We start from the raw sequence: 23,957 nt of genomic DNA on the forward strand, positions 1-23,957 counted from the left end.
TTTACAGAGATGGAGAAATCTCGACAAAAAATGAGTACATAGGTCTCCGGGATGAAAATCTCAGAGTTGAGACAGATGTTGTAAAATAGCGAGGCCATACTGTTGAAGCCTATGGAAGTGCGTCCAAGGTGCAGCACCCTGCGTTTCCTTCAAAGATGCCCTTGCATGCTTGTCTCTGAGCCTTTGCCTGGTGCTCACAGCTCTTCTTGAAAGGCACCCCCGCTCTCGATAATGGATCATGGAAATCATCCTTCCCTTCCTCCTCGCAGCTGAAATGTAAACCCTCTGTTTTCTTACGGCTGCTTTTGCTTGTTTTGGGAATAAGAGCTTCTTTAAAAGCACACTTCAAAGTCAACGCTCCCTCTATCAAATAGCCAGGCTGGGAGGTGCTGTTTTGATCCACAGAGCAGCAGGCATGACAGCACCTTCCAACTTGCTTTCTTGGGGAGGCAGTTTGTTCTACCACAGAGACTACCTCAATTCACCACGTGTCAAGGTGACAGACACCAAAGACAAGACAGTTGTGGCAATGTCTGGCATGTGGCGAACACTTCAAGGATTTCAGGTTTTAGAAAGAGAGTTTGGCAATAAAGCGGGGCTGGAAGTGGAATGGTCTTGACAGAATAATTTCCTTTTTAAACATGGAATTTGTGAGAGGTGCCTAAAGAAGAAATAAGGAACTGATATTGATAGGAATTGACGCCTGGAGTGTGAACCGAGACTCAGGAAAAGCAAGTCTAATTTTCACACTGTTCTGAGAATGGTCTGTGTAAGAATATGGTCAGGGTGGGGCCCAGATTCCTAAGAAGAAAGAGAGGACTTAGGACCCATTTGACATGCCCCCCAGACATGTCTATCTGCGATTATTAACTACATTAAGTACCAAGATATTTTATGCCAGGAGTTTGATACACACTATGTCACTGAGTCCCCACAACTGTCCGTGAGGAAGGTAGGTATTATGTCCACTTTATAGATGAGCACACAGTATCGGATCAGCAAGGGTAAGTCACCTGCCCAGGATCACAAAGCTATTAAGCACAAAACCAGAATTCTAACCCACGTCTGTCTGGCCCCAGGGCCCACTTTCTGTTCCATATGCCAGGAGTTCCACACGTGGCTGGACATCTGAATCAACTAGAAAGTGTGTTCAACATCCAGTGACCAACAGTGTCCCCAGACCTTGCCACTAGACACCTGGCTGGGCACCCACCAGGCAACAGCTGCCCGCAGACTTCCCCACTAACCTCCCTGTGGTCCTGCTTTGGGGGCTGGGCCTCCAAGCTTCCCCAGGTGGACCTGGTCTCCAGTCCCTTGGACCTCCTTTCCCCTTCGTTTTACCCCCTACCCCCATAATTGTGTGAGATCTGATTCTTACAACAAATCCCTTATCCCGTAGGTTGCAGTGGCTCGGGCTTCCTGATCCGCCTTGAATGAGATTATCGTCTGCTCTCTCCTGCAGACCTTTCCGGCTAAGGCAGCAGTTCCCCAAAAGTGGTCCCCAGTTGACAGCATCAGCATCGCTGAGACCTCGCAGGAAATTCAGATTCTCAGGCCTCTCCCCAGACCTCCTGCATCAGAAATCCTGGAGGAGAGTCCAGCGATCTGTTTCAACAGGCCTCCCGGAGCTCCCGACATGTGCTAACATGGAAGACCCACTCACGCAGGCCTTTAAAAAGCCTTCCTCTCCTTTCATTGGGAATGATACAAAAGTTCTGGGAAAAGACATGATAGTTACACAACATGATGAATGTGATTAACGTCACGGAATAGCACACTTGAAAACGGTTAAAATGATTTTTAAAAAACCCCTCAATTGGCTAGAAACCACACACAAAAGTCACATATTGTATGACTCCATTGACATAAAATAACCAGAAAGCAGGTTGGTAGCTGCCAGGGGGTGGGGGAAAGCAGACTGGGGAGGCAGTAACTAATGAATGGGGGTGAGGTTTTTTGCGGGGCGATGACAAGGTTTTGGAACTAAACAGAAATGGCGGTTGCACAACACTGAGTGTACTACGTGCCACTGGGCTGCTCACTTGTAAGTGGCTTATTTTATGTCATGGGAATGTCTGAGGCCAGGCATTAGATCCAGGGCAACTGGCGTTTCGTGAGACGGCAGGCCCAGGCAGCGCAGTGCCGGCTCATCCTCCCCGCCCCTACGGTGGCACCGCTATGCCCCCCACTTAGCAGACGTGGAGCCCCAGCAGTCGGACTCCGGGAGCCACGCTTTTAACCAATACCCCGTTATACCCAGGGCGCTGAGTTCTTTCTTTGTGCAGAAGACAGAGAGAAACGCGGCATCCGCCAGAGCACCCCTTGGTAGGCAGTTAAAAGCAGGTTCCCAGTCACTCAACTTTCCCCTGCCCTGACGGGAGGGGGGTGGAGACTGGCGGGCTCATGGCCCCCCAACGCCAGGCCTCCTGACACAGAGCCCCACGGGCTGCCAGACGTGGTCGGTGTGGATTTGGAGGGGCTTGTCAGAAGCGAAAGATTTTTAAAAATTGTGATGGTAACAGCACCTCAAAATGTATTGAGCGTTTCCTATGTCTAAGTACTTTTTACATGTAGCTCATCGAATCCTCACTAAATATTAAAACGATTCTCCGCATTTGGAGAAATTAATCAATTGCCCAAGTCACCGAGGCCAAGAGAGCCAGCCTTGAACTTAAACCTGGTCCTTTAATACCGAGTGTTACAGGTTTCTCCCTAGGAAATTTAGAAATCTGGAAATGGTAAATCGTCAAACTTTTGAATTCTTTGTATCTTTTTGAAACTTTTCCGTGTGCCAGCTTTGTAATTCCTCTTTTTACATTCATAGAGCAGCATCATTTTCTTCCTCTCTCAAAGTCTTCTCCATCACCCCCATTTTTAAGAGCCATGTGGTATTCCCCTGCATGGACGTACCACAGTATATTTCTAGGCCTTTATGTTGGACATCGGGATGATTTCCACAAGGAGACATTTCAAATGAGGAACAACGTTTCAATCAGGGTGCTGAAATGCAGCCAAACCCCTTCCTACAGTAAGCAGCAACACGTCGATCTGCTTTGAAGCGATGCTATTTGTGGTGGAAAGACCCGAGGACCAGGCAGCGCCGCTGGTGCGTCTTTATTTCAGGCGCACACTTTTGGGGAGAAAGGCTTCCATTTTTATGTGCTAAAGACAAAGTCAAATGTCTCTCAGATTTACCCAGCTCATTCGTTAGAAAGATGAGTTTGATTCCCTGGCAATGAGGAACAACTGTTCTCCAGAATCCCAAGTTATCTCCTCATCCCCACTTCCAGTTCTGAGGTTACCTACCAGGTTAAAAAAAGAAAAAAAGAAAAAAAAAGGAGTGCGTTAAAAGCCTGCACTCTCGTTTCTCACCGTAGTGTAGTGGTTAAGAATACAGACTCTGAAACGGACTGCCTGGGTTCAAATCCTAGTGCTACCACTTACTAGCTGTGGGTGGTGTTACTAGCTCACCGACGAAAGAAGCCTGGGTCCCAGACGGACTATGTGGAACAAAGACCTACCTTTCACACCCAACATATTAACTTGTAATTGTGACCTGAGTATTTTAAGCCCTTGAGATGGGGAAGAGGGGAGATGTGGGGTTGTTTGCAGTCAGGAGCATAACCCTGACTCAGCTTCGCCAAGTCATAGAACTGTTATGAGTATCTATGAATTAACATAGGCAAAATGCTTAGAATAGTGCCTGCCACAGTTGTGATGTAAATTTAAACTTAATATTATAAATAACTTGTAAGGTCAGAGCCTCTCCCCGGCCAGCCCAGGTCCTGCCCCTGCCGGGATCACCCCAAGACAACGGTGATGGAAAGCCTTGGATACCCTCAAATCCCAAGGATATTGACCCCATCAGGGGAACTTCCCCAAACATCTATGACTTTCATCACTAACCGGATATGTCTCTGCCTCCCAGGAATTTCCCTAAACTCTTTTTGAGTGTTTTCAGCCTAAAATTTTCTTGTAGGAAAAGATTTGTCTGCTCCTGACCGTGAGAAGTTCCCAGGAACTGGGGGACACCATCCTCGGCAAGAGCACACACGTGTTCTGAGGCTGCCGACACACTTCCCACCGTGCAATGAGTCAGCAGACACACGCACGGCCGAAGAAGTCCGTTAACTCCCTCTCTGTTGGCTCGGCCAGGCACGGTTCTCCTTAGCCAGGGACAGCACTGCTCAGTCCACGGCTCCCTCAGCCTCCAGCCACAAAGCTAAGGACCAATGGTCCATAAATTCAGGACAGTACCGCCAGCTAATTACATGTTTATCTCTACCGTTTATCTGTAAACATTTGGTTTGCTCAATATGTATGAGTCATGGCCTTCCTTCCTTCCCTCCTTCCTTCCTTCCTCCCTCCCTCCCTTCCTTCCTCTTCCTTCTTTTTGCACATACCCTTTTGAGAATCTGTTGAAAGCTACTGACCCTCCCCAGAAAACGGCAGGGATAGAAGTTCTGATGAAACTTCAGGCGCTTAGCAGATCCTTACAGGCAATCTGGGGACCCTGATATGAGTTACGACAAGCTTAAAATTACCCAACAAATCCACAGCGATCCTGACAACTGTAATATTTTATTGCTTTGATTACCAGGAGAACAGCTCAGAGCGGCATTTAGAAGCCTCATTTTTTGCGCAGAAAATTTCTGGAAGTGTGGTTACTGCTGAGAAAAAGTATTTGGGGGGGGGTGTCTGCAGTGAGAGGGAAATTCATCTATTTCATTGCCTACATTTCATTTCATAGCCTTTTACACTGTTATTGTTTTTACCATGTATAAAAAATTTTCTAATTAAAGAGTTAATAAAGAGTTATTTAAGTGAAGAACTAAACAATCCATTGTTGCTTCCATTTCTGTGACACGGGGAAGCGGGAGGTCACAGTGAGGGAAAGGCCAACTTACTACCTAGAGACTTGAGCCCAACATTGGCTGGGAAAGACAAAACATCACTCAAGGACAGATGACAAATCGTTTCCACTCTGTGTTCAAGGCAGGTCAGTCAAGTTTCAAATCGGAGGGGAGGGTGTTATTAATCTTTCCATGGCGCTGGGGGCAGGAACTGGCCAGGCCTTGTTATGGGAGCTTAGGGGGGCACAGCAAGCAGTTGGACTGGGAGCGAGGCTGGAGGTCGTAAAGACGGGTAAATGCTGGGACAGGGCTGGGGTGGGTAGAGGGGAGAACACGTGGTGGAGGCCAAACAGTCCTCTACATGTAGCCCAGCCTCAAATTCAAAGAGAGCAGCTCTGTGTGAGTTGGGTCCAATCCCGTGAAGTTGCTCTTTCTGCGGGTCATCTGTAGAGGGGGCTGGGGCCCAACAGTCCCGTGCCGCAGTGAAGCAGCATTAGAGGAGGCCACGTGTGCTCCTCGCTCTATGCGACGTACACAGGAGGTGCTCAGTGAGAGTCCATACCTTCCGCCCGCCCCTCCCTGCATCATCAGCAGGAAACTTTCTACACTTGGCCATTTAGCGTAAAGGTAAACATACATGCTCCGTGCACACCCAGCAACCCCACTCCCCGGTACCTGACCTCAAGGCATGAAACACTTGTGTTTGTTCATCCTAAAACCTGAATGCAAATGTTTACAGTGGCTTTAGCCATCATCACCCCAAACTAGAAACACTCCAAATGCCCTTCAACAGGTGAAAGGATGAACACAATGTGGTACATTGTGTCATGGAATTAAATGAAACATGGAGGGATCTCACGTGCATTTTGATGAGTCAAGGAAGCCAGACGCAGAAAGGCTTCATTCTGTATGATTCCATTTACATGGCATCCTGGAAAAGGAAATATCAGTGGTTGCTAAGGACAGGGGCGGGCCACGAAGTGGGGGCATGAGGGAATTTGGGGGGCTGATGAAACCTTTCTGTCCCTCGATTATGGTGGTGGTTACAAAATTGCATGTGTTTGTCAAACTCATAGAACTGTACATGAAAAGGGGCAAATTTTACTGTTTGTAAATTAATATACCTTTTTTTCTCATTAAATATATATATATTTATAAATATATATAAATATATATATAAAAAAATATATATATATATAATGCTGGGAGGGTGGTGTCTTTGCTCCGGTTGCTATTGCAAAATGCCCGAACTGCGGGACTGAAACAATAGACATTTATTTATTTCTCATGGATCTGGAGGCCGGAAGCTCAAGCTCTAGGTGCCAGTAGATCTGGTGTCTGGTGAGAGCCAGCTTCCTGGCTTGTAGGTGGCTTCCTCCTCACTGTGTCCTCACATGGCCTTTCCTTGGTGATCTCTTGATTCCTCTTCTTTCAAGGGCACTAATCCCATAATGACTGTTTCACTCTCATGACGCAGGGCAAACCTGATCGCCTTGCAAAGAATGACCCCTTACTGACATCACATTCGGGATTAGGCCTTCAACACAGGGGTTGTGGGGAGGCCCAAATTCAGCCCATAACAGGTAGTTTTTACAGCTGCAGACAGTTCAGCTTTGCTCCTGTCTCAGCTGCCCGAATCTAAGAAGGGAGACCCAGATGTTCCGAGTTAAAATTGTAAAAGAACTACCTGGAATAGTTGCAAAACCCTTCACAGTTCACAAAGCAACTTACCTAGTAGTCTCACAGTGTAAGTAATATTTAAGAAAATAAAACATTTCCTCCTCCTGTAAAAATAATACTTGTTTACTAAATAAGAATTTACATATCTAGATTAACAGAATAGTTTAAAATCATCGAATTACCCTGCGATCCACAACTATTGATAAGAGTTATGCTGTTCACTTTCTTACATATTTTGTAAACAAACATAACATTTTTTTTTCCAAAAATGAGATCTTACTGCAATATGGTTTTGTGACCTAACCTTAAAAATTTTATTCTTTAATTAACAATTTTCCACATCATCAATATTCACCTAAACCGTAATTTTTTTAGTGGCTGAGGAATATTCCAGGACACGGAGGGCCCGTAGTTTATATAACCAGTCCTCTATTGACGGACACATAGTTGGTTTCTACTTTATTGCTATTAAGAAAAAAATAACAGTGTTGAAACTAACTCCTTACATAATCATGTTTCCTCCAGATAAATTTCTGTTATTGAAACTGCTGCAGTTTTTAAAGCTTTTGACGTGCATTTTCTGACTGTCCAGTTTACACTCCTGCCATGAGCTTATATAAGCACCACGCCCCAACATTAGCCTTCCTTCTTAACTTAAAATTATACAATTTTTCAAAAAATTTGAATGTCCCATGTGAAAACTCGTATGGCTTTATTTGGCATTTTCTAAATACAATGAGGTCTAACTCTGTTTCGTTTTTCTCCCCACGTGCCTACTGGCTGAAGGCATTTCCCTGGTTAGGGCCTCTACACTCTCCTCACTGATTGGAAAACCTCTTGTGTTTGTTCGGGAAACAGCCCACTGCCTGCCCTGTGTGGCCAATATTGCTCCAATTTATCATTTGCTCTAAGTTTTTAAATGTATCGATCATTTTCAATAATTTCTTTGACCATTTTACCATTTCCTTTTGTGCTTTGAAAACCCTTCCCCCAAAAGGGGTTGTAGCGTCCCTACCGTGGGGAAAGCCTGCCGACACCACCTGGCCCCAGGGACCAAGGTTAACATCACCAACAAGTCATGCTCATTTCATGTATTGCCTGGCATGACGCGGCGGGGACACGTCACCTCCGCAGGACTCCTCCCTGAACCCAAACCCCATGGTGTCTACGCATGAGAAGGCACCCCAGACAAACCCACACTGGGGGACAGTCTACAGACTTCCTTATCACTACACTGCTGACCAGTCCTCTTCAAAGCTCTCAAGGTTGTGAAATTCGAGGCCAGGCGGAGACACTGTCACAGACCAGCGGAGACGGAGAAGACACCACACCTAAAGACAGTGTGGTCTTGGGTCGGACCCCGGAGCAGAAGCCCGGCAGTGGGAGAATGGGTGAAATCCAGAGAAGCCTGTTGTTTTGTGAGTAGGGACGGGAATTCCGTAGTGACAGGTGCCTGCATTATTTTCAGAACTTTTCTATAAAGGCAAACTTATTTCAAAATGAAAAGTTTGATTTTTTTTTTTTTTTTTGACAAGGACAGAGAACAGTCTAGGCAGAAAGGCAGAAGGAAGAGAAAGACAAAAGCCATCCAAGTTCATGGCACCGGGGGTCGGGGGGGCGGCGTGGAGAGAGGTGGAGGTAGGAAACGGGTCCTGGGTCCTTGAGACCAAGGCACTGGGTGGGGTAAAGGGTTGGGGCAGCAGGAATGGGTCTGGAAACGTAAACTGAGTCTGAACTCTAAACAGTCCAGTCTTCAGAGCTTTGAAAACTAAGAACTCGGCCGAGACTTGATCCTATAGGCAGCGGGGAAGCGGCACAGATTTTAGCTCAGTGTGCAACATGGTTATTGGGTCATTATATTATGTGTTTGTTTCCTAAGGTGCTGACTCCTCCTCCTGCCCAGCAGGGTATAAGCTCTGTGAGGGCTCTTCCCCCCAAAACCCAGCACAGCAGGCCTGCAGAGAGAATTCAGTGAGTATCAGTGGAATGAATGAGTCTCACTTCCAAACTCACTTTTAAGAATAAATTATATAAATGGTTTTCCTCACCCCTGCCCTTCACATCTAACATCAGCCCGTGAATTGGGCGCTTTTCCACCTCGGGGCCTTTGCACAGTCTGCTGCCCCTGCCAGCGGCACCCTCTTCTCCTGCTGACCTCAGATCTCAGCTTAGACCTCACCCTTTTGGAAAATCCTTCCTGCCCCTCCAAGGTTGAGTCAAACCTCCTCCTTCAGGCTCCAAGCCTTCCTTATCACTGTCAGCTGTACCATGATGGCCTCACCCCAGGACAATCCACTCACCTATGGCAGGAGCTGGCCCTCTCGAGGTCACCTTGGGCTCAGCATCTGGCACACAGTACATATGAGTATAGTTGCTTAAAGTGACAGTCTGTGGACAGCCAAAGATGACTTCACCTATATAGTATAATTTGCATCTGTCACTGTTTGACAACAATTACCCAAAGGCAACTCCAATAAATAATTGCCATCCTCCATACTGCAGCTAACGAAGCTGTAATATTTGGGGTCTGAAAGTGTGTTTTGTGTTTTATCATATCTCCCCTCCCCCCGTACGAAGTAGCAACAAAGCATGCCCACACCCTAACCAACACAAGCCTGGCCCGAGGGTGTGGGGAACTGTAAGACAAGGCAAAGGTAAGTACCGGTGAGTTTTCTTTCTCTCTCTATCCCAGACCAGAAGTAAAGAGAAAACGTGGCAAAGACAAAACCCACTAGGAATTGGGACTGCCTGGTTTTACATCATGAACGGAAGAAATAGCAGAACCTTCTGGAGACATCCAGAACTGTGTGTCCTAGGAGACCATGATCTTAGTAAAAGGTACTTGAGTTCTTCTCATCCCGAGTCTGCCAGGGTTTGCTGGCTGACCTTGAACCCCTTGCCTCCATGATGCTTCCATTAGTGAAGCTCTGGCGGCATTAAAAAAAGAAGAAATGCCAAAACAGGCTTCCTGGTCCTGTGATGTGTTTTAAATGCTGGCATCAAACAAATGAATGCTTAGTGCACTGTAGCAATATATACTGGGCTGTTGGCACCAAAGTTACAGGCTTCCTGATAAACATTAATTCCTAGTGCTCATACCAGTGTAGCCTGTAGGGGAGAGGTGTCAAAGGTCTACATTTGGAGACCGCCATTGATGTGAAGCCTGGGAACCCACCTGCCCCGCACAGGTCCTGGCCTCTCTGTTTTCTGGCCCCCAATTTCTCCTTCTAAGAACCGAGTAGACTAGCAGTGGTTTCCAACTCGCTGTTCTATTTCTAAAGCAGCAGATTTCTTCTTAAAAGTATCTTTCACACCTCTGACATCTGCAACATCTGTAAGCAGTTTCCTTCCAGCTGGCCTTGCCTCGCCTCCCTAACGCCACGCAGCCCTGTCCCTGCAAACTCTGATTTGCTTCCGGGACCCATCCAAGGAACCCCTAAGTTCCCCAGAATCACAGGATAAAAACCTGTGGAATGGAACAGTGCCGCTTAAGGTTCCTACCACACTGTTAGAGGTATACAAGGGTGGGTAAGTTTGTTTACAGTTGTAATACAAAAACATAATACAATAATTACTAACAGTTCAAGAATAAACTCTGTGTTTCACATACACATAACTGGAAACCTACTTTTGCCCACCCCTATATTTATCTGATGACTTGGTGCAGAGCCACACACACATTAACTGAGATGACAGGTTTTCTTGTTTTTAAAGATTTTATTTATTTTCAGAGAGAAGGGAAGGAAAAGAGAAGGAGAGGGAGAAAAGCATTGCTGTGCAAGAGAAACATTGACCAGCTGCCTCTTGCACACCCCCAACTGGGGGCCTGGCCCGCAACCCATGCATGTGCCCTGACTGGGAATCGAACTGGTGGCCTGTCAGTTTGTGGGACGGCACTTAACGCATTGGGCAACACTGGTCAGGGCTGAGACGACAGTTTTACTAGGGTTTTCCTCTCATGGCAGAAAATACACTCTGTATTCAAGTCTACTTTCTTCTGTTTCACTTCTAGAAAGCCAGGGGAAGACCAGTTACTGTCACTGATTTAAACACTCACCCATAAGTCCCTGCCAACAGTCTGTACAGTAGCGTAGGGAATCTCCAAGACTGCTTCTAGTGATGACGATTGACGTGGCATTAACAAAGCTGGGATCTCATTAGGGGATGAGAGATGCAGGAGATCCTGTCCCCGAGGCGAGGTGACCGACCTCATCATCTGAGTAGGTAACAAATTCTCTGCACATCTTTGCCACGGAAACACCTGTTCTCTACGAGGCAGGGTTTGCAGATGAGCAAGTCACACAGCGATTTTTCTCGTGATCCACACTTGCCACCCTGATGCCTGATCCTGGGCTGATGTGAGGCAAGGGCTGAAGACAGCTGGGTGGGAACGCTTGGCTGGGTTAAAACCAACAGCGAAAACCCAGAAGAAGCAAAGCGTTCTCCTTTCAGCTGCATCATCTTCGGTCGCACTCATTCTACCCCAGTGGCTGACCTCGTCTGATTCTAAAGGCTCGCTAAGAATCGGTTTTGCTTTAGATTTTACAAACATAGCCCTTTTCCCAGAACCTGTGGCCTCCTAAATCCCACAGTGGTGAATAATTTGCATAGCTGTACAGGATTTTGGCTATGGGAGTGTTCTGAGGGAGCCAACCCAGAAAGCTGGCCTCCTGAATACCTTCCAGCCGTCAGATGGGAGAAACAGGTGAGACCGGTGGGCTAGATCCGGTGTGAAAAACTGTCACCCAGGGAAAATACATGTTACGGTGATGCACTGAAAAACCAGGGTATGAAATAGCAGAGCAAGCAAACAAAAACCCTAAATAAAACCCCGCAAATCAATAGTGGCTGCCAGCACATTGTGATGGTTTCCTCCCGGGTTTTCTACAATGAACGTGAACATCTTCTGTAACCTGGGGGCGCAAATGGCTTTACAAGCCTGCCCATCAGAGGCACGGCGTACAGTAGGGTTAGAGAGCGGCACGTAGGTTTGATCAGCAGCTTACGTCCTGGCGTTAGTACCGGCTGGAACGGACGGAAACTGAACATGCCACGATATATAGTCTTTGACATGCACTCCTTTTCTTCCAGGGGCCTCAGCATTTACTCCTTCCCAGCACGTCACTGTGGGTACCTCCGAGGTACCTGGCAGTGTGGTGTCTAAGGGGAGAAGGGAGCTCTTGGAGGGGGCAAACACTCTGGGTTTTTGTTTTCTTTTTCCAAGAATCATCCTCAAAATCATTCAAGACAGCATCGGGGAACTTGAGGTCTGACCCTGGCTTGGATCTCAGGCAAGCCCCGGGCCTCGCTTTCTCCACTGTTAGAATAAGCAGATTGGGACTCTTCCTGATGGCGAAGGTCCCTTCTGGCTCCACTCGCTAAGAGCTAAAGGGACCAGCATGCGGGTTTAAGAGCTGCTCATTCAGACAAATCTGGGGCAAGAGAGAATAAGGAGACTTTTGGCTGCTCCGACCAAGTAAACAACACTGCACAGGAGGCAGGGCCAACCCAGCAGCAGTTGGAGCCCAGGGGAGGGCGGAACAGGGAGTCAGCCTGAGGCCTCCGTTGAGACCCTCAGAGAGCCACGTCTGGCCTGCGTCGTGGGGCTGTCCTGGGAGAGGCAGGGCAGTCTGGCTTGAGGCAGGCAAAACCAAACAAGTGACCAGTTTCTTTGGGGAGCCAGAGCTTCCAGGAGGGGTGGTCAGTGTGCCCAGGGCTCAACCCAGGAGATGAGAGGAAGAAAACATTGCCAGGCGAAGCCAGGCCACCTGTCCAGGCTGGGGAGGAGCAAGACTCTATGAAGGGGCCGGCAAGACTGAGATGTTGAGAACCACCTAAACTAAACTGGAGCCCTAAACAAGTCTCTGACTGCAATGCCGCCAGGCCTCCTGGGATAATGCAGGGGACCCAAGAGGGGCCAGGAAGGCTGGGTGCCGGTCCGGCCAGGTACTGTGTGTCTTGGGCAAGTTTCTTTCCCTCTCTGAGTTTCCTGTGTCAAATGAGAATGGTCCCCTCCACCCAAGACATCCCAGGGTCCTCCTGTGGCAGGTGAAAGGCCATGTGCGGTCCATCACCAAGCAAAGGGAGACGTATAACATGAAGATGTACGCTCTTACAGCTGTAGACTGCAAGGACTCCTCCAAGCTTCAGACCAGACTCACTGAAAGTGAAAGCAAAAGCCAGTGGCCAGAGCAGACCCTTCATCATGTCATCCCTCCCCCCGCATCAGAAGGCCACTGAATTTCTGGAACATTCCAGGCACTTGGGGGGAAAACTTTTCTCAGTCCCTCAAATTCTTCCCTCATTTGCAGCAGGGGAATGAGACGCCCAGAGCCAAAGCTCCTCATGCTCCAGCCTCTTCCAGCCCGAGAGTTTGGAGGGGTTACTGTCAGCCCCACAGAGAGTGGGAAGAACATTTACCAGAACCATGACCCAGTGAGACAGGGACCCCCAACAGAGCAGGCTGCCCAGAGCAAATGCCACCAGGAGACAGGCCGCTGGCGCTGCCACCAGGCCTGCCTCCAGCTCTGCCTTTCCTCACCTAGACAGGGAACTCCTGGATTGTGTGACGTCAGAGCCAGAAAGCCACGGCTCGCGGGCTGGAGCCCTGCCCGGGTGCCAGGCGCTCACCGCCCTCCCCGGTAGAAGACAGGCTGGTAGTTTGGGCCTCACGCCCAGCACGCAAATCTTACCCTTGACCAGCGGTCACATGTTAAGACCACATGTTAATTTCTGCCTCCTGCATGGTGCTTCGATCCCAGCCCCCGCCCCCCCTTGTCATTCCCACTGCCTCCACCCTGGGGGCAGCCGTCTCCAAACTTCCATCGAACGTGAAGCCGGAATTACCTTCCTAACATATCAATAGGGTCAAATGACTCCCCTGCTTAAAGAGCTTGAATGGAATTTGTATCTTCCTTGTTCAGTGTTCACAGAGCACCCAGAACACTGCCTGGTGTACAGAAGGCACTCAATCAACAGGTGTTGAATGGTTCCATGATATCTGCACGGTAAAGTCCCACCTGCAGTGACCTGCCTTCGTCTGTCCAGCCCAGCTCACCCCAGACCGTCCACTCCCCTTCCTTCCCCATCCGTCACTCCCTGAGTGCCTCTGCCCAGCACCCCCATAACCTTCACACCTCCAGGCCTTTGCTTATGCTGTCCCACCTGCCCAGACACCCTTGCCCTGTCACCCTGGATGACTCCAACTCACTGCTGAGTAGTCCAACATTGTCTTAGCAGGATTTTTTAAAAAAATAGATCTTATTTATTTATTTATAGAGAGAAGGGAAGGCAGGGAGAAAAAGGACAGAAACATCCATGTGAGAGAGAAACATCAATCAACCGGTTACCTCCCATGTGTCTCCAGCCGGTGACCTGGCCTGTAACCCAGGCGTGTGCCCTGACTGGGAATCGAACTGGCGACCTTACAGTTTGCAGACTGATGACCAACCCACTGAGCCACACCAGTCAGGGCTTCAGCAGGTCTTCTCGCCACGCTTCGGCCTGGGATATTTTCTTTCTTCTGTTCTCCCCTAAGCCCTGTAACATAACTTCCCAGAGTCCTTGCCGTGTGCTAGGCATGAGTGTCCCATTCCCATTTTACAGATGAAGAAACCAAGGCTCAGAGAGGCAAAGGACTGCCCACTGCGGGTCACGGAGAAACTCCTGGGCGTGGTGGGGCCTGACTCTATCGCCTCCTCTCTGGGACACTTGTCATTTACTACTCACTAGGCTGGGAACTCTCGGAGGCCCGTCGCTCTGTATCCCTGGGGCAGGGCTGGCCCTGCGAGATGCCAGGAGGACGTAATCATGGCACCGCTGTCAGCTCAGGACGTGGTGAGGCACGGATGCACCTCCAGCCTCCTCCCCTTCCTCTCTTTTCTCTCTTTTTCTCCCAATCTGCGCACAGGCCTGGCAAGTGGTAGAGAGATCTCTGGAGGGAAACGGGCTCCCTTCCAATTCCATTTGGCCCTATCGACGTAGGTTGAGATCCTATGCGGTAAGTCTCCCAAGGGTAAAAGCTGTTCACAGGTTCCAGAGCCGACCTATCACTAGGGAAGCTTTGTAAAAGAGAAAGCCAGAAGCCATCCTCGAAGACGACCGCCCTCCGGCAGCCAGCCTCGGCCGGCTCCGGCCCCGCCCACTAGCCTCCGGCCCCGCCCACCCCGCTCCTGCTCCGCCAGGGTTGCCAGCGCCGGGACCACCTGCGCAGCTAGGAGGACCTGACCTGAGTCACGCAGGCCCTTCCGTGCGCTGCAGAGGTGCCCCAAGGCAGTTTCCGGCCAGGGAGTGCCCGGGCAGGGGTAGGAAAACCTATGCACTTCCAGGTTTCCTGTTCCCTCGTCCCTTGGTTAGGAAAGATTTCTTTCTGAAAGTGACCATCCTTCTTACCAGACTTGGCACACCCGGGCCACAAGCTTCCCTTCAGGGCGCAGACTATAGATCGGATTTGGGTTCTCAGGCTTTGTTCTGTGCTAGGCATGAGTGCCCACCTCACCTCCAGCTGGTTAGCAATCGTATTTTACAGCATTTTACTGTGAAGAAACTGAGTTCCACCCCACTTTGCTCACACCCTCTCCCTCACCCTTTTGCTTCTAGTATGTAACACACACACACACTCGCGCGACAAAAAGCCTCGATTTCCAGAAAGCAGTAAGGGATGGGAGAGGGGGGATCTTGCGGGCAGCACCAAGGTGGTTTCCAGGGACCCACTGGGAAATTCTGCTCTAAGCACCGGCAGAAGGTGCCTCTTTGCCGAGGCCAACGGTTCAAAACCCGCCAGGCGGATGGCACCTGTCCCCGCCAACAGGGGGCCCCGGAGGCCGGCTGCCTCCCCCTGGCCGAGACCAGCTGGCCCCAGCACGGTGCCCTGGAGGCAGGGGTGACCCTCACTGGAAGGGCGCTGCCCCAGTGGATGCTAGTACGAAGTCCTTCCGGCGCCAGACCCGGGGCAGAAAGCTCTCGGACGGACGGACGGACGGACGGACGGACAGACAGACCGAGACAGACCCTGACTCTCTCCCCCGGGGAACCTACAGTCACTCCCCGAGGCGCGGCGACGCAGACTCACCCGGGCGGCGGGTCCAGCTCGGTCTCCGTCAGGCGCTGGGGACCGGGGAGGGGCGGGGGGCTGGGGGCTCCAGACCCTGGCCCCTCGGCTGCCTCCTCGGGGGCGCTGGGATCCCGGGGCTGGGGGCTCCGGGGAGTCTCGGCCGAGGGAGGAGGTGGCGGACAGGGCGCACCTCCCTCTCGGGGACCGAGATGGGGACGCAGGAAGCGCGGCCTCGGAGCGCCGAGAGGCGGAGGGCGGTGCCGCCGACGAAAGGCCTCCAGCCCGGAGAGGCGCCGCCCACCAGTCGACCCTCCCTCCCTGCCCACCGCGCCACCCCGAGGTCCAAGGCGCGCACCCAAGCCGTGCCGGGCGGGCACCCACTCCCTTGCGTCCGCCGGCGGAGTGCTGGGGTGGAAGTGGAAGAACGCTGGGCCCAAGTCCTTCCCCAACCCAGCCACAGCGAGTTGGCTAAGCCGAGGTGCGGAGAGGGAACAGGCTCCAGGGCATGTTGAAAAAGGGGTGAGGGGACGTCTTGGGCCGGGAGTCCGGGTATTGATGGGTTAAGTAGAGCTGGAAGACATCCCCGCCCTTCGCTTTCCCCGAAGCGCGAGCGCTAAGTCACAGCCCCGCGGACCCAGCCGCCGCGCCTTTACCTGACCCGGCACTCACCTGGCGGCCCGGTGCGCCGGCCCTTTCCTGGCTCTTCCTGGGGAGGTAGCTGCCAGTCTCTCACCCTCGTGGGGCGGGAGGGAGGTTCGGGACGCTGGGGCCCGCCTGCACCGCCCAGGGTTGTGCCCTGCGAGGTGACTGATGGGCGGAGGTTTGGGAAGCGAGTCAGCTCCTGCCCGGGGCCCGGCTCCCCACCCCCTCCCGGGCGCCCTGAACGCCCTGCGGGTGCACGCCCCGGCCTCCGCCAGGGTGGAGCCCAATTCGGGTGCCGGTACTCCGCCAACGGCATTGAGGCGCTCGGGCTCCGGAGTCTCCTCTCCTGGGGGCCCATTCCCAACTTTGCAGAGAACTTTCCCAACGAAGTACGGATCGCTGTCCTCCTGCCTCCCCGGCGGCGGGCGCATACCTCGCCTCTGCTCGAAGCCTCCGCGCTGCTGCCGGAGGCCTGGCTCCTGGGAGCGTGAACCTGAGCTCTACGAGGGCGCCTTTTACCTGCAGCTCTGCCTCTGGCCCCTACCTGGAGGTTTGCTCTGGAACGGTGCCGGTCTGGCGTCCAAACCGAGTGGGTTGGTCTCAGCCAAAACACCGAAAGCCTAGGTTCCAAAGAGAGAGAGAAAAGAGCTCGCCTTCCTCTCTCAACCTCAGACTGTTTGAATTCCGAGAGGTCAGGCCACGGTCCCCTTCTTTGCTGAGTGTCCAGTTCTTTGAAGTTCAAACCCTTAGAAAAGCCAATAGGCAGCTGGCTGGGTGTCAGAGAATGGAGCTGAGGACAGAAGTCGCCTCCTACTGGGAATCTACCGAGTCCAGGACAGAAATTAGACAGGCTGGTGGAATTGCAATCGAGTTCACTTCCACGCTGCTGAATTTATGGGTACACATAATTTCCATGTGTGTATGGACACCTCCAGAGTTATCGCTGGTGGGTATTTTTTTTTCCATAGCAAGCCAGCAGGACCCTGATGTTCAGGAAAAGGCAAATCTGGGGACTGTCTTGTGAATTGAGTGTGGGGGGGAGACATTTGGCCCCACTTCCCTTGTGCTGTGTCATTTAATCCTTACAACAACCCATGAGATGACTGTTGCTTACATCCACTTCACAGAGCACAAGGCAGAGGCTTAAGGAAGCGAGGTCATTTGCCCGAGGTCACACAGCAGGGAAGTATCAGGAGTCAGGCCCCCAAGGGTCGGCTCTAGAAGCGGTGCTGTCCCTGCTCTGGAATACTTTCTTGTTGGTCTGCACATGCTCCCTACCCTGGGACACGGTTCCCCTGCTTTCTCTCTGCCAGTCAGGAAGTCGCCTGTGTTCCATTCTCCTCACAGTGATGTAATTCTTTACAAGTCTGGCTCCTGCTCTCCTTGAGGACAGGGATTCCTGGGTCCCTTGTTACTTTGTCTGGCTCCCTGCAGGTGCTTAATACAGAAGTGCTGAATGAATGAAGACTCCAAATAATAACACTGTTTGAGTGACTGGGGAGAGCCCTTCACGTAAGCAGGTACCTGTGATAACACGCTCCTGGCTGAGGTCCGTGTATATACATCACGAAATTTAGACGATGAACTTGGGAACCTTCCAGGCTCCAAAAGAGTGATGGGAAACAGTCACGTAGCTCTCAGATAGAACTGGAATCTGGTTTTCACTTCACTCTGCAAGACCAACGTCAGAGAGGCCTGCACTGGGATGATCTCTTCAGACAGTTGCTCCAGCTCCTGCCTGTAGGCAGAGAACCCCAGTACTTTTCCACGCCAGGATCTGATGCCAGGTTTGCCCCGCTTTGCTGCAAACCCAACCGGGCAGGTCCCGTCTATCTGAGAAAACCATCTTCAGAGTGTTCCTTTTAGGCTGGCTTACCCGGGCTAATCTGGGGAGAGGCCAGAGAGGTGCTCAGGCAAAGCTGAGCCACAGGCAAAACTGAGAAGCTGGGGGAGGGGACATGTTTCTATTTGTCATTCTACCCTTCGGTGCCCTCTCCCTCTACCTGGTTAGTCTACCCTTCGGTGCCCTCTCCCCCTACCTGGTTAGTCTGTCTGCATCTTCCCAGGTTCTCTATGTCCCACTGAGGAACCTGACTTAATTTCACTGCCAATTTATCCTGCTAAGGGTCAGCTGACAAGGGCCTGAAATATATACTTGGGAAAAGAGCCAAAGAAATAAATCTTGAATGGTGGAATTTCTATTACCCATTACCATGATAAGCAGTGGGGAAGATGACAGTTAACCGTATACTGAGCCCCATGTTTCACATGCTCTACATACATTGTGTTATTTAATCCTCACAATAGCCTTAGAAGGAATATTCTGTTATTCCAGTTTTTCATGTGAGGCTAAAACTTAGAGAAGCTATGTATTTGCATCTTCCAGCAAGTGGTGGAGCCAGGATTTGAACTGAGGTGAACTCTTGCTCTTAATCGCTATGCTGGGAATCCCATGCGGTAGAATAATGGCCTCCCAAAGATGTTCACATCTTACGGCCTGCTGCGGTCTCCTCTGCTTTTGGGCTCCGTGGCCTAGCACCCCCCTTCCTGCCACCCCTGATCGCATGCCAAGGCCCGCAAGGGGTCACCACCGAGGTTTACACTGGTCCGCAGCAAGAACACGGCAGCCATCCCCTCCAGCAGCCTGGCTTGGGCCGCCCACAACTACCACCTGTGCACTGCCTGGGCTCCACTTCCAGGAACAGCTCCTGCAGAGGTGCCGAGTGCCTTGGGGAAGCCACCCCCTACCACCCTGGTCTCCCCAAGGCCCACCCAGCTCACTGGTGGACGAGCTTCCTTTGGGGGAAGTCCACTGTCCCGTTCGTGGTCGCTGTGTCAGAATCTCCCCAGGCCTCCAGCATCATGATCACCTGTGACCTGGCCCGGGAAGCCACAAGGAAGCAGCTTGGTGGCCAGCCCAGTGAAGCCAACGCCCCCATCCTGAGTGGCCACCACCAGTCCTAGGCCCTTTTGAGGCCCTTCCCCCGCCCCTCCTCCTCTACTCCCTTTCTCCCTCCTCACCCCACCCCTAGGCAGGCTGCAGCAAGCAGCAGCAGAGTTCTTTTATACCCAAACAGCGAACCCCCAAAAGAGTTGAGAGAGCCCTGCTCTTTACTGCCCAAGCCACATGGAGCCTTCCAGACACCCCATAACCAGCACTGTGCACCAAGGGGAAAATAAACGATGAGCCGCCAGCATCAAAACAAACAAATGAGCAAATAAGAACAAAGAGGTTCACATGCTAATTAATCCCCAGAACCCGCAAATATGTTGTTTTCTTACATGGCAAAAGGGACTTTGCAGACATGATGAAGTTAAGGATCTTGAGATGGGGAGATCATCCTGAACTATTCTGCTGGACCTAATATAGTCACAGGGATTCTTTTAAAAGGGAAGCAGGGGGCTCAGAATCAGAGGAGATGTGACCAATGAAGCAGAGGTCAGAGTGAAGCGATGGCTGGAGGCAGCCACAAACCAAGGGCTGTGGGCAGCTTCTAGAAGCTGGAAAAGGTCAGGAATAGATCCTCCCTTAGACCCCCCAGAAGGCAGGTGCACGCTCTGCTGACACCTTCATCTGAGCCTAGTGAGATCAGTTCTGGACTTCTGAGCTCCAGAACTGCAAGATGATAGATGTGTGTTGTCCTAAGCCATGAAGTTTGTGGCAATTTGTTACGGCAGCAATAGGAAACTGACATGTCCTGCCAACTCAGCCAGGTAAGAAGATATTTATTTCTCCTGCCTTTTCAGCTCACTGACCACCATCAAGCCCTTCCCATAAGCGGCACCGTGTACTGTGGATTTAGAAATGAGGCAGGATTTCATCAAATCTGTCTGGGTTTCTGAGTCCTCTGCCACTTAAGAGCTGCGTGACCTTGGGCAGGTGCCTCCTCCTCTCTGAGCCTGTTTCCTCATCTGTCAGACAGTAATGCTCATCGCACCTACCTTGAAGGATCAATGCGAGGATCAGGCAAACCAGAATGCGACAAAGTGCCTTGTAAATGGTCTGGCGTGATCTGAGTATGAGCCTTTTGGAGCATTAGCCTGCCCGGTTCCGAAAATCTGGATTCAAGGAGGAAACAATGCTCTTCTGAGCATTTGTTCTGCCTACGTGGGCAAGTGACTCATTTCAAATATCGAACTGTCTCTAGTCAGTGACTAGACGCCAGTCTGCCCATGAAGTGAAGCTGGAAAATCCACTTACCTGAATATATCATCATGTAGAACTCACGTATATGCTCAAGAACACACGTTCAAGGATTTTTCATTGCTGATTATGGTGAAAAATTGTAGACAATCTGAATGTCACCAGTAGAAGAGATGCTAAATAAATTATAGTGCGGGCTCCTGCCGGAATACTATGAAGCCACGAAAAAGAAGGTAGCACTATCCGACAAGGAAGAATATCCAAGACGTTTCACTTACTGAGAAAGGCACTAGACTTTCTGAGTGTGATGATGCCACACGGATGGTTTAAAAAAAAAAAGATGCAGATACATGTATGTTTGACGGTGCCTAGAAAGTGGGTGGGAGGAGTCAAATCAAACCGTGGTTACCCTTAAAAATTAAGGAGGAGTGTGTGTGCATGTGTGTGTGATGGGGAAGGTTTCTTTCTCCTGGTAAGAATGTGTTGAATTAATAATAAAAACTGAGGAAAAAAGAGGCCAGCAGCCACTTGCAATGTGGCCAGGAGGCGCCCTCCTTCGTCGGCCCCGGTGCTGGGCTCTTCCCCCACCTGCTGCTCTTCCCTTTGCTCTGTTCTGAGCAGGTGGCCCTCCCTCCTCCCCCTTTTTACCAGGCCTCATTTCTGAACCCTCGAGTCGCTGAGCAATGTCTCCGCTGTGTGACTCTTGGCAAAGTCAGCAGTATATCACATACATACATGTATGTGTAATCCAGCCTTCGCCTGGAACAGTCCACATTAGTCACTGGGAAGGGATATGTCCTGGGTACAGGCATCACCTGTGACATATTGGCTCAGCCTCTCTGAAGGTTGAATCAGGTCTGTGTGAGATCAGTTTGGGACTTCTAATGAAGTAACATTGGATAGTTGGAGCATCCATTTAAACAAAGCAATTTCCATCCCTTCCTGAAAAGTTTCATTCAAGAAATAGATCTCTACCGAAGTTACCAGAGTAGCTGGGCCTGTGCTGACAAATCCCACGGGCCAGGATGGAGTTAGTGAGGACCTCAGGGCATCAGGACAGAGGTTCCTGAGACCCCAGAGCACAGCCAGCCAGCAATTCTACCTCCTCATCACCCCCTATTCCTTTGTGCCCCATCCCGGAGAACCTTCCTCTGGTGTCATAATCAGTGCAATTCATCCAGCGACTTCCTAACCGGTGTCCTGTCCCCAAGCCCTCCCCTGGAACCCATTCCCCATGGGGTGTGGTCAGCCACCCGGGGCAGATCTGAGCAATGGTTCCTCACTGCCTGCAGCACCCAGTCCAGACGCCTCGCCAAGGGCCCCAAAGCCCTTCACAGCTGGGTGGGCCCTTCTGATCTGCTTCCTCAGCCCCCCTACTCACTGCCCCCTCAGGCTTCCTGCCCTCTCTCTCCCTCCCTGCAGGCCCCTTTCCATCAATGATGAACCTTTCCCAGAAGCTCCCAGTAAACTTCCTTCGAAGTCCTTTGCCGGAACTGAGTCACTCACCCATCCCTGAACCTGCCGAACTTCCACGGCTGCAGGGTTACAGAAAATGCTGCTCCTGCCCAAACTCAAGACCCAGCTTCCACTGGGGACATTTTCAAAATTAGTTGTACAAATATATAAGGATTCATAATAGCCAACTACTGAAAGCAGCCTATATGTCCTTCAGCGGGTGAATGTTTAAACCGTGGCATAGCCATACCATGGAATACTACACAGCAATAAAGAGGAACACATTACAGATGAATTCACAGACCTGGGTGGATCTCAAGGGGGTAATGCTGAGTGAAAAAAGCCGACCTCAAATGGTTACATATTGTATGATTTCATTTATATAATATTCTTGAAATTATAGAGATGAAGAACATTGCGTGGGGGTAGCTACGGTGGAGTAGCGTGAGGGAGGGAGCTTCTGGGGATGGAACAGTTCTGGATCTCGACTGAGGCATTGGTTACACACACGCACCCCCCGCCCCCCGCCAGAGAATACATGAGAAACATGAAATCTGAGTAGGCTCCGTGCATTGTGGCAATGTCAGTTCCCTGGCTGTGATACTGCAGGGTGGTAGTTTCACGGAAGATATCACCCCTGGAGAAGGCTGGGTGAAGGACACTCAAGATCCCCCTGTAACTTTTTTTTTTTTGCAATTTCCTGTGCATCTATGATTATTTCAAAATAAAAATTCCAACCCAAATACTACATCAGTAAAATAAATACATAGAGATGGGAGGGGGGAGCTCAAAAACCTGTGCAGTACAGAAATAGTTAAATTCCCCAGATTACCAGAGTAGGTGAGAGTCAGGCCACTTGCCTAAGCGAGCAGGAAGTATAACTTTTTCCATGACTCAGCCTAATCTTTCTTCTGAGCCCCTATTCTGCCAGGTGGTGGAAATGTTCTCTTCCCTTTTGCTGGGGCTGCACCTAAATTCTGAAGCCTTACGCTCTGTCAAAGCCCTCGTAGGGGCACATCTGGTACAGATGGCACCCATCCAAGTCCCCAGACTGGCTGCTGGCTATTGACCCCTGCCAGTCCACACTGAGCTGTCCCTCATCCCAGCTCCCACGACACGCTGAGCCTGAGGGAAACCTGGCAGAACAAGCCCCGGTCTGGTGCCCTGATTCACATGCAGTCTGCAGATATGCTTTAATGGGCCCATATAGGATTTTAAGAAAGGAGTTGGTAATATTTGAAATGGACATTTTTACATCATAATCTAGATAGCTGGAGCAGATGGTTCTGGGCACACATCCCAGTGAATCAGCGATCTGCTGGACCTGACTGGGTGGTGGCTATCCCTTCAGACCAGGCATGCCCCCTGGTGGGTTTGCCATAGTTCCCGCCATTCCTTATTGCACATCCAGCCTGGATTCACTCATTTACAAAACCTGCTTGGCCCTTGAGGTGGCAACCCTCACTCTTTCCTGCCCTGGGGCACTTCTGGGTCCCCCGGGGACCATTTTCCTCAGGCTCCTTTCTGGGGTGCAGAATCCCGTCTGCCTAGATACAGGGAACGGCCGTTCACCCCAGGATATCGCTGCCCTCCCTGGCTCCACACAGGAAAAGGACACAATGGGACACAGCCCAGGGCCCTTCCTCCTCTATTTTGTCTTAAGAGGGAGGAAGCCTTGGTAGCCCAGCACCTCTGCGTTGTCTCCGTCCCCGCCCCCGGCCCCGGTCTACTCTCGTCTGTATACACACAGCCTTTCTATTTCCTTCGAATTCCTTGGCTTTCAAGAATTCAAAAGTCAGGACTGTCTGGTTCTCTGTTTTGCTGTGTCATCCCTTTCTGGAGACACAGGACAATGGCTGCCTGAATTTTGAAGATCTCTCTACATGTCAGGTGCTGTGCTAAGCTCTTTACATGTAAATTGGAAATGAGGCTAAGAGAGAGGAAGTGTTTGTCCCAAGTCAACAGCTTGTGAGTGGCAGAGCTGGGACTGGACACGGGTCCTACCCCCTTAGGCACTGGGTTCCCACAAAGGGAAGGCTCTGTTTCATGCCACCTTTTCTGCTCCCTGCACTCCTGGCAGGGGCCAGTCAGAATTCTTACCTGGGTGAAAGTGAAAGGCCACTGGTTGAAC

The 23,957-nt window shown here is 50.8% G+C and overlaps 1 protein-coding gene and 1 pseudogene across 1 annotated transcript in view; one reads left to right on the plus strand and one right to left on the minus strand.

Moving 5' to 3' along the window:
- Positions 1 to 15,641, minus strand: part of TMEM51 (transmembrane protein 51) — a 46,108-nt gene extending 30,467 nt beyond the window's left edge. The window contains exon 1 of the mRNA XM_054579636.1: positions 15,604 to 15,641. The gene's annotated coding sequence lies outside the window, so the exon portion shown is untranslated. The remainder of the gene's footprint in view (positions 1 to 15,603) is intronic.
- On the plus strand, positions 14,343 to 19,191 carry LOC129075614 (pancreatic progenitor cell differentiation and proliferation factor-like; annotated as a pseudogene).
- Positions 19,192 to 23,957: the final 4,766 nt, after the last annotated feature.

This window comes from Pteronotus mesoamericanus, unplaced genomic scaffold (assembly GCF_021234165.1).
Source record: "Pteronotus mesoamericanus isolate MK-2021 breed Mesoamerican mustached bat unplaced genomic scaffold, CSHL_Meso_final contig_557, whole genome shotgun sequence".
Classification (NCBI taxonomy): Eukaryota; Metazoa; Chordata; class Mammalia; order Chiroptera; family Mormoopidae; genus Pteronotus; species Pteronotus mesoamericanus.